The sequence below is a fragment of the Budorcas taxicolor genome, chromosome 1 (genome assembly GCF_023091745.1).
Source record: "Budorcas taxicolor isolate Tak-1 chromosome 1, Takin1.1, whole genome shotgun sequence".
NCBI classification, from domain to species: domain Eukaryota; kingdom Metazoa; phylum Chordata; class Mammalia; order Artiodactyla; family Bovidae; genus Budorcas; species Budorcas taxicolor.
The window spans coordinates 215118291-215128977 of record NC_068910.1 but is presented as its reverse complement, the minus strand read 5'-3'; positions in this window follow the sequence as shown (position 1 = coordinate 215128977).

Genomic DNA, 10687 nt, shown 5'->3' with positions numbered 1-10687 from the left:
AGTCATCTCCAGGTTGGGGATTATTGAAGGGGGTTGGTTGTTGACCACGAGGGCCCGCTGGGACCTAGAATGTTCTGCATGTTGCTGGGGAAGGTATCACATGCTGGAGATGTATGTTGAAGGTCTCTGAATGGGACCCCAAAGATTCAAGCACCTGCAGTGGAAGTGTTATATTTCAATAAAAAAAGAAAAATAGAAAGAAGAAAGACTGGGAAGCCTTTGGACTTGAACCTTAACGCCAGCAGCAGTCCGCTGCCCAGTGAGGTGAAACAATAACACCTTCTAAACTTGGCCCTGAAGAGGATTAACATTCCAGAATGTACTGAAGTCCTTCCCAGAAATTCATTTTTCTCCCCATCCCTTCTCACCAAAGCCCAGGACACTAAGTGTGGGCTCACCTGGCCCCAGCCTGATCCCTGATGTAGGTGTGTTTTAAGGTGACACCCGTTGGGAATGTGTGTGTGTGTGTGTGTGTATGTGGGTGTGTGAGTCCTCCTGCGGAGACCGGGGACGCGGGCTGATGCCAGTTCTGCACTGGTGGTGATGGAGACCCATCCTGTTCACCGGAAGGCAGAGATGCCTCCCCAGGGTGAGCTGGTCCTATCGGGGTCCCAGCGGTCTTTCTAGGTGAACCCAAGCCCCGCCTTAAGGCACAAACACGGGATCCCCGTCATACTTCGGCCAAGTAAAGTGCCCTTGCCCGCATGGTGCACAGCAGGCGGGCAGACGCAGGACGTGTGAAGGAGGGAAAGCTAAGGCAGCTCCTTTGGGTCTCCAAGCAGGTGAACGTCTCCCGTTAGCGGCTGGGACTTGTGCTGCTCTCCGACAGTCCCCAGGAAAGGCTCGGAAATTTCCCCAGGTTTCATGGGTTGTGGAGGGCAGAGGGGTGGACTCACCCGGGGCCCGCCCGGGGACCTCCCCCATCACCGCACAGGTGGAGCACCTCGCAGCCGCTTAGGTAATGGGGTGCGAGGCTCGGCGGGCCCCTGAATGCCTATTCCTGGGGGTTTGACTTCGCGCCGCCTCCGCGCTCACCCCCGAGGGAGGCGAAGGGCCACGCAGCAAACTCAGTGGGACAGACTGTGAGCCCCAGTCGACAAGGCATCCTTTGTGAAAACATGACCACATGATGGGGATTGCAGGTGCGGCGGGCCTGTCTCTCGGCACCTTTCATTCCTGCCATTCTTGCCACAGAGACGCCCCCCACCCCCACCCTCAGGAGCCAGCACAGAAAACAGAATGGAGTTTGTTTTCATGGAGCCTTTGCAGGATTACACGCAGGTGCGAACTGTGAACTCAAGGTCCCTGGCAGAATTCACGATGAATCGGTGTCAATCCCAGCACATTGCCTGGAAGGTTATTTTTGAAATATTTAAGGATGTATGTGCATGTTATTTTTCTGTTAAAAGTATGAGGTATGGATATCAGACATACATACATTTTTAATATTACCACAGGTTCCGGCTAGCTGAATCCCAGCTTCGAGTTTTTGCAAGCTGTATATTTTGAAGTATCCGGCCGCACTGTATCGGTTTACAGTGGTTGCTGCAACGAACTGAAAGGCTGAAAAGGACAGAAATGTATTCTCCCCCAAGTTCAGGAGACCGGAAGTCTAAATCAAGGTGTCGGGCCAGGCTGGTTCCTTCTGAAGTCCTGAGCAAAGGTCCTTCCAGGCCTCTCTCCCAGCCCCTGGTGGCCGCACCCTCCCAAACTCTGCTTCTGTCTTCACGTGGCTTCTTCCCCACGAGTCTGTCTGTTTGCCCTTCTTTAAGAACCTCGGTTACCCAGGATGAGGCACCAGCCCTAACTCAGTGCCGCCTCATCTTGACTAATGACATCTGCAAAGATCCCATTTCCAATAAGGTCTCCTGAGGTTCCAGGTGGACATGAATTTGGGGAGATGCTCGTCAATTTAGCAGGAGCACCGAGTGTCTCTATCAATTTTGTCACTCTGTGGACAGGCAGGAAAACCAGCCTGTGACCACGTCCTGAGGGAAGGGCATCTCAGGACATGGGTTCTGGAAGAAGTGTCTGGTGAGCATAGGAGGGGAGGACACGGGCTGGTGAGAAGGTTGCCATGGTAACTGTCTCACACCTACCATGGTCCCCCTAGTTCCCGGGGGTCCCCTTCCTCATAGATCATCCACAGTCCACCCACCCTGCACACACCCACCTCTGTGGGTGGCCAGCAACCTCTGCTCCTCCCTTGACAGTCTGGGATCCTGGGACGGAGCCACAGAGAACCCAGAGATTTGAGCTTTCAGGGTTCATTAATGAACTTGAATGAAGTTGAAGTTGGATGAACTTTAATTCAATTAATGAAGGAAATGCTGCATTTTAGTTGGAAGCCAGTGAACATTTAAAAAAAAACCCACAAAATGTTTAATGTTCACTGGCTTCCAACTGGGCTTCCCTTGTGGCTCAGCTGGTAAAGAATCTGCCTGCAATGAAGGAGACCTGGGTTTGAACCCTGGGTTGGAAAGATCCCCTGAAGGGAAAGGCTACCCACTCCAGTATTCTGGCCTGGAGAATTCCATAAAATGCAGCATTTCTTTCATTAATTGAATGGAGGCCACACATTACAGCAGGATTAGCCGCACCTCTGATGGGGTTATCAATCTAAACAACACATATTCATCCCATACGGACGCGGCTGTGAAATCTTGAAATACTGCTTCGAAATTGTAATAGTTATGAGACCCGACACTGATTTTATTCTACAAAATGCCAAGAAAGAAGTGTAGATCACTTTTCCACAGCTGTAATCCAGGGTATAGCTGTTGGTTTCATTTGTCATCCTCTGAATTTCATCTGTCTAAACACAGGATTCTGAGAAGGGGCCCCTGATCTCCACCAGCCCCTGGGAGTCACAGCGTGTCTGAAGTGCCAGCCCTGCACGGTGAGTTCCACAAGAGTTAAGAGACTCCCCACAGCTACTCTGTGAGGTAGGTATGAAGAAGCTCCCCCATTTACAGATGAAAAGATTGAGGTTCACCAAGTGGATAAGTTTCCCCAGGACCCAAAGCCAGTAAGTGGCAGAGTTGGAACTCAAATTCAGAAAGTCTGGTGGGGAGCCTGCCTTGGCGCGTTGGCTCAGAGGTGACGATCACGCTCTGGCCCAGTGAGGTGGCAGGTGTCAGACCCAAGGCTGATGCATCCTTGAGCTAGGTTCACAAGAAAGTGTGATTTTAATTTTTCCTTGTATAACTAAATTTTTTCCTTTTCGCGTACACTTTCCCCTAGGTACTAGAATAACAAAATTGTCTTAAATCTGCATTGCAGTCTCGGTGTGTGTGTGTATATCTGTGTATGTGTGTGTACATGTGTGTATAGAAACTTTTCACTTCATAAAGTAGAAAAATGTCTAAACAGAAGAAGTTCATGTGTGAGTGCTCAGCCGCTTCAGCGGTGTCTCTTTTGCGACCCCATGGACTGTGTAGCCTGTCAGTCTTCTCTGACTGTGGGATTCTTCAGTACTGGAGTGGGTTGCCTTTTCCTTCTCCAGGGGATCTTCCCAACCCAGGGATCAAACCCATATCTCCTGTGTCTCCTACATTGTAGGTAGATGCTTTACTGCTGAACCACTGGGGGAAGCCTGGAAATACAATAAAACCTACCGAAAATGAGTGCAAAATGTCAACTCCTCTAAATTATTTAATGAATTTAGACTATTTGATAAAAATTATGAAGTTTCAGGGATACTGTATTCGTGGGTTTTTTTTTTTTTTTGCGTTGTGTTTTAAAACCAATTCAGTTTCTTGGGGGCCAATTTCAGATTAACTGTATCCATTTCTAATAACCGTTCATAGCATACAGACATGGTCTTTATTATTTCAAACATCTCTATGTTAAACTTCAATGATGGCTTAAGGAATCATGACTTTTGATTTAAATTAAAATACATTATTTATACTACCTTATTCTAGAATTTATACTAACTTATTCTAGAGGGTGCAAGACATACAAATAAGTTATTTCTCAGAAATATATTAAATAAAACCTTATTCAGAAAAAAATCTTACAAATTATAATGTACCATATATATGAATAAAAATCAATTATGTAACAGAAGCTAAACTAAAAAGATAAAACATCAAAATTACTTTAAACAGGGAAAACACAGGCTGATGTTGTGTCCTGGTCGTGAGTGTGGGTACCCGGCTGCGCTGAGCTGAGTCGCACCTGCAGGTGACCGCGGGCCCCTGCGTCCTCAGGGCTGGACCCTCCCCCTTGCCGGGGGGACCTCGTGACCCAGGGGCTCCCCTGACCCCTGCGGGCCCCTGTGGGCTGTGGGTGGAGCAGCAGGAACATGAAGGCCCCTCGGGGAGAGCTGGGAGTTGACCTCGACCTGGGCCAGCAGCTGCCCGAGGCGGGCGTTCTCTCGGGTCAGCTCGCTGAATGCTCTCTCCATCCGCTCGGCGGCCACCCAGCTTTCCTAGCTCTTTCCTCGCAGAGGCGCACCTCCTGGTGATGGTAAGCAGTGGTTGTCTCCAATTCTAAGCTCAGGTCTCCAGCTCTCTTCTTGGAGAGGTTGCGGATCTGACACACGGAGTTCAGCTCTCGGCAGACGCTGAGCAGTTTCTTCTTGGACTCCAAGCAGCGCGCTTCCTTCTTGAACAGTCTTCTGTGAAGCTGCATCACGTGGCTTTCATGGAGATCAGGCAGGCTCTGGAGTTTCCGCCTCAGCAGCTGGATCTCACTGTCGAGCTGTGAATTTTCACACTGCAGGGACGCTTCCTCAGCATACAGACTTGTCATTCGTCCTGGGAGCTCTTTCTTGGGATCCTGGATGTCTGGGTTCCCTTCGTCCCCCCAGTCTCTGAGGAGCTCAGGCAAGGGGAAGACGGTCAACAGGTTTTCTCTGGATCTTTGTCGGTTGACCCTGTCTTCCAGGACCGGCTCCTTGCAGGCCATGGACGGCTCCGGGCCTCCTCCCAGGTCCTCCTTTTCCTGGACTCGCTGCTTTGCTCTCTCGATTTCTTGGTCAGATGGTTCTGGACTTTCTGGAAAATCAACATTGCTGTTCAAATCACTCATTTCTTTCTTCTGAGGTCGTTCTCCACCATCGTCTGATGCTTTGAAGGTGTGTTTTGCATCAGTAACTTGGGAAAGGGAAGAAGACTGGCCGTTCCATGCATTCTCCAGGAAGTCTACCGTGTCCTGAAACAAAGACCCGCTCAGGTTTGCGTTCATGGCCGACAAGCACAAGGTTAGCAACATGGGAGGACTGGCCCCCACCCGAGGCGGCTTGAGGGCTTCGTCAGCCTGAGCCCGTGGTCCGACGTTCTCACTACATTTTCCGCAGATTTCCTCATGGGCAGAAGACTTTTTCCTTACCGACTTCACAGTTCTTAAATGGTGCCATCTCTTTCCTGTGAGAACCAGCAGCATAGCACATACCAGGATCTCCCAGGGAAACTCAGGGAGACCTAAGTCGTGTGTCCGGCTCTCACAAACCACCAGCAGAGTGCCCCACAAATGCCCCAGCATCAGCTGGAAGGCGGATCCCAGGGCAGGCAGCAGGCCCCCCATGTCTGCCAGGGCCCCACTGCTCTGTCTCGGAGAGCCAGTGTCCCGGGGGCCTCAACTGGCCACTCAGAGCCCTGCCAAGTGTTCCGTCTCCAAGGGAAACAGGTGCTTGACAATCAGGGCTGATCGGCTAGGCTGGGGGAGGGGAGGCCAGCCAGGTTCTAGGAAACAGTTCTCCCTAAGTGCTCTGAAATAGTGAGTGAGCTAATCCCCTCCACAGGCCCTGGCGGAGGTGGAAACAGCTAATCTCAGCTTGGAGCTGGGCCCTCTAGGCTCACCTGCCCTACAGCAGACCTAGGGGGTCAGAGCACAAGAGCAACTCAGTGCAAAGTGCTGGGACCCAGTCCTATTTGCATTGTGATGATGAATGACCTCTTCCAGACCTTATTTGGTGGAGTTTACCAGCAAATGATAAAATTGTTTCTGAAGGGCTTTACATGGAGATGAATCATGGCTGATACACAATATTTTTGTCCATTTTCTATTCACCCTTTTCCCTCCACTACTGTCTCTGTCCTTCCAGCCTGCCAAGGCCATGGGTCCACCTTGAATCAGCCTAACTGGCTCGCTGCCAGGCAAACACACAGGTGCGTGCTAAGCCCTGGTTATATGTACACAGCATAGAAAGCCATAGGCACAGAAACAACCAGTAGGGATCCAATGTGGCAATCTCAGGCTGTTTTGCCATCTGAACACAAATTTGGCAAGCCCGAGGGGTCAGTTACTCATAGCACGTGGACAAAGGCTATGCCATTTCCAGTTGCAAAGGTGTCAACACATCAGCTATGACCAAAAATGGTCTCTCCCCTAAAGTTAGATTTCAAGCATCATCACATGTTCTAACCTTGCCCAGGAATTGCAAAAGGGTTTACACAATAAGGGGTTTCCTCCTTCCCTGCTGGAGTCTCACCCTTCTGTCACGTTCTTACAGAAAAGACAGATTAACATCTGGCCCAGGCTATGGGACTCTCTCATCCGCTCAGAGGACTGAGCTGCTGCCAGCTGCTGTGTGTCCGAGGACTCTGTATGCTCTGGTTGGAGGCTCCTAGGTCATTTAAAATTCAAAGCCAAGGGCAGTCACAGAAGCCTGGGGGAGTCCTGGGTAGCAGTTTCAACGACATCAACAAAACTCAGTCTGGTTATCTTGGCAAGGGAGCAGCGTCAGGAAACAGAAGACTTGGGTTTGAGTCCCGGTTCTGCTCAATGTCAGCTTTATCACTGAACTCTGAACCTACGCTGCTTCTGGAAACAGAGCGTGGCTGTAAGAAGCCATCTGTTCTTTGCAGAACTCCTGCTGGAAGGCTTTGGCCATGACTTCAGTGGAACATCCAGGCCACTGACTTCCCTCAGCCCTAAACCAATGGCGGATCATCCACTTGCTCCCCACTTTACGGAGAGGAAACTGAGACATGGAGTAAGTCAGGCAGCCAGGATCACATACCAGTGCCCCAAAAGCTGGACGAGAGTGGTAACTAGAGGTGTAGCTCCTAAGCACAGAAAGCCTATGGCCAGCTTGCTCGATATTTCCAAAGAGGTGATAAAACAGCCCACCCTGCCCCACACTTGGGCCCTGCCCACCTCCTCTGGCACCACATCCTGTGCCTCCCACAGCCACCAAGCTCCCATCCCCACCCCCTGAGCACTCACCACGTGGGACTCTCTGGCCCCTCATACGAGGAGTAGCCAGGACTCAGGGAGTGGGGGCCCTAAGGGCAGCTCCTAGTTCTGCTTCTTCTCCACCTTGTGGAAAAGCTGGAATATGGACTACACACACCTCATCTCTTTATGATCTCAGATCTGACCATGTTAGGGAAAAGTTTATTATTTTTTTTTTAAATCATGATAAAATAAACATTTTAAAAAAGGTTTGGGATTTGAGTGGAACAAGGAAAAGAAGAGTGCTGCTGATAGGAAGACTTTGAAAAGATCCAGTTCAGCCTGCATGAATGAACTTTTTCCTTCTCATGGAGATATAAGACTATTCTTTTTGCTTTAAATGGAATATGCTTCATCTAAACTGGCTATGGAAGGGTAAGATTGTAAGCATGGACACAGAGACAAAAGAAAAATATTTCCACCCTGTACATCCTCACTGCCCCAGTTCCAGCTCTTTTGTTCTGGGTGAGCTTCTCCACTTTCTGGAATAGTTCTCAAAGTGAGGTCTGCAGACAACACCCTCTCGGGGGATCCTCAGGATCAAAATGATATTTATAATAACATTAAGACATTCATTTTTCTTTCTTTCTTTTTTTTTTTTTTTTTTACTGTGTTGACACTTGCACCATGAGTTAAACCCTTAAAGCCTTAAAACCCTTGAAGCCTTGGCACTAAACCATACCAGAGGTTTTCATCATGCACTTACAGGGAAAAAGCACCAGTTTCCTTTAAAAATGTTCTTGAATAAGCAGTAAAAATTAATTTTCTTAATAAGTAAAGATACATCTTTTTAGTTCCTGGCTAACAACATGGGGAATATACCGAAGATCTGGGGCTACTGAGGTAGTTTCATTGTCCTGGGAAATGCAGTTGAAGAGTGCACTTGAGTTGCAAGCTAAACTAAGCACTTGATACACAAGCACCATCAGTTGTTTGAAAGAACAACTGGCAAACAATGTTTATTCAGATTTGCGTGTTTGACAAGCATTTCCTCAAAGGAAAATTAAGTGAGCCTGTCAGCCAGTGCCAAAAGAACAACAGATTACTTGTTGCTGATGATAAAATTTGAGCTCGCAGGTGAAAAAACTGAAAATTTGAAAATTTGTGTCTGCCAGTGGGCGCTTGATAGCTTCTTAGGACTTTTCTGGTGAAATTGGTGGGGAGAGTAACTAATGTGATCATTTTACAGTGTATGTTGAAATGAGTCAACATTTTGAGGCAGAATTTTCCAATGACTAATGCATGTTACAAAATCACACTTGGGTAAAAAGATTCATTCAAAGTGCAAGATGGACCCATGGAATTTCACTATTGACAAGTTTATTGATATAGCTTCATCTTCCAACTGCAGTTAATGTTTAAGAAACTACCATGTGTCAGCTTAGGTGTAGAATATAACAATATCCAGTTCTCTGAAAGGAAGAGAGAGAAGTCGCTCAGTCGTGTCTGACTCTGCAACCCCATGGACTGTAGCTGAATTTGGTAATAAGGAGTTCATGATCTGAGCCACAGTCAGCTCCTGGTCTTGTTTTTGTTGACTGTATAGAGCTTCTCTATCTTTGGCTGCAAAGAATATAATCAATCTGATTTCGGTGTTGACCATCTGGTGATGTCCATGTGTAGCGTCTTCTCTTGTGTTGTTGGAAGAGGGTGTTTGCTATGACCAGTGCATTTTCTTGGCAAAACTCTATTAGTCTTTGCCCTGCTTCATTCCGCATTCCAAGGCCAAATTTGCCTGTTACTCCAGGTGTTTCTTGACTTCCTACTTTTGCATTCCTTTCCCTTATAATGAAAAGGACATCTTTTTTGGGTGTTAGTTCTAAAAGGTCTTGTAGGTCTTCATAGAACTGTTCAACTTCAGCTTCTTCAGTGTTACTGGTTGGGGCATAGACTTGGATTACTATGATATTGAATGGTTTGCCTTGGAAACGAGATTATACAGTGGAAGTTAGAAGTAGATTTAAGGGCCTAGATCTGATAGATAGAGTGCCTGATGAACTATGGAATGAGGTTCGTGACATTGTACAGGAGACAGGGATCAAGACCATCCCCATGGAAAAGAAATGCAAAAAAAGCAAAATGGCTGTCTGGGGAGGCCTTACAAATAGCTGTGAAAAGAAGAGAGGCAAAAAGCAAAGGAGAAAAGGAAAGATATAAGCATCTGAATGCAGAGTTCCAAAGAATAGCAAGAAGAGATAAGAAAGCCTTCTTCAGTGATCAATGCAAAGAAATAGAGGAAAACAACAGAATGGGAAAGACTAGAGATCTCTTCAAGAAAATTAGAGATACCAAGGGAATATTTCATGCAAAGATGGGCTCGATAAAGGACAGAAATGGTATGGACCTAACAGAAGCAGAAGATATTAAGAAGAGGTGGCAAGAATACATGGAAGAACTCTACAAAAAAGATCTTCACGACCCAGATAATCATGATGGTGTGATCACTAATCTAGAGCGAGACATCTTGGAATCTGAAGTCAAGTGGGCCTTAGAAAGCATCACTACGAACAAAGCTAGTGGAGGTGATGGAATTCCAGCTGAGCTGTTTCAAATCCTGAAAGATGATGCTGTGAAAGTGCTGCACTCAATATGCCAGCAAATTTGGAAAACTCAGCAGTGGCCACAGGACTGGAAAAGCTCAGTTTTCATTCCAATTCCAAAGAAAGGCAATACCAAAGAATGCTCAAACTACCACACAGTTGTACTCACCTCACATGCTAGTAAAGTAATGCTCAAAATTCTCCAAGCCAGGCTTCAGCAATACATGAACCGTGAACTCCCTGATGTTCAAGCTGGTTTTAGAAAAGGCAGAGGAACCAGAGATCAAATTGCCAACATCCGCTGGATCATGGAAAAAGGAAGAGAGTTCCAGAAAAACATCTATTTCTGCTTTATTGACTATGCCAAAGCCTTTGACTGTGTGGATCACAATAAACTGTGGAAAATTCTGAAAGAGATGGGAATACCAGACCACCTAACCTGCCTCTTGAGAAATCTGTATGCAGGTCAGGAAGCAACAGTTAGAACTGGACATGGAACAACAGACTGGTTCCAAATAGGAAAAGGAGTACGTCAAGGCTGTATATTGTCACCTCGCTTATTTAACTTCTATGCAGAGTACATCATGAGAAACGCTGGACTGGAAGAAACACAAGCTGGAATCAAGATTGCCGAGAGAAATCTCAATAACCTCAGATATGCAGATGACACCACCCTTATGGCAGAAAGTGAAGAGGAGCTAAAAAGCCTCTTGATGAAAGTGAAAGAGGAGAGCGAAAAAGTTGGCTTAAAGCTCAACATTCAGAAAACGAAGATCATGGCATCCAATCACATCACTTCATGGGAAACAGTGGAAACAGTGTCAGACTTTATCTTTTTGGGCTCCAAAATCACTGCAGATGGTGACTGCAGCCATGAAATTAAGACTCTTACTCCTTGGAAGAAAAGTTATGACCAACCTAGATAGTATATTCAAAAGCAGAGGCATTACTTTGCCGACTAA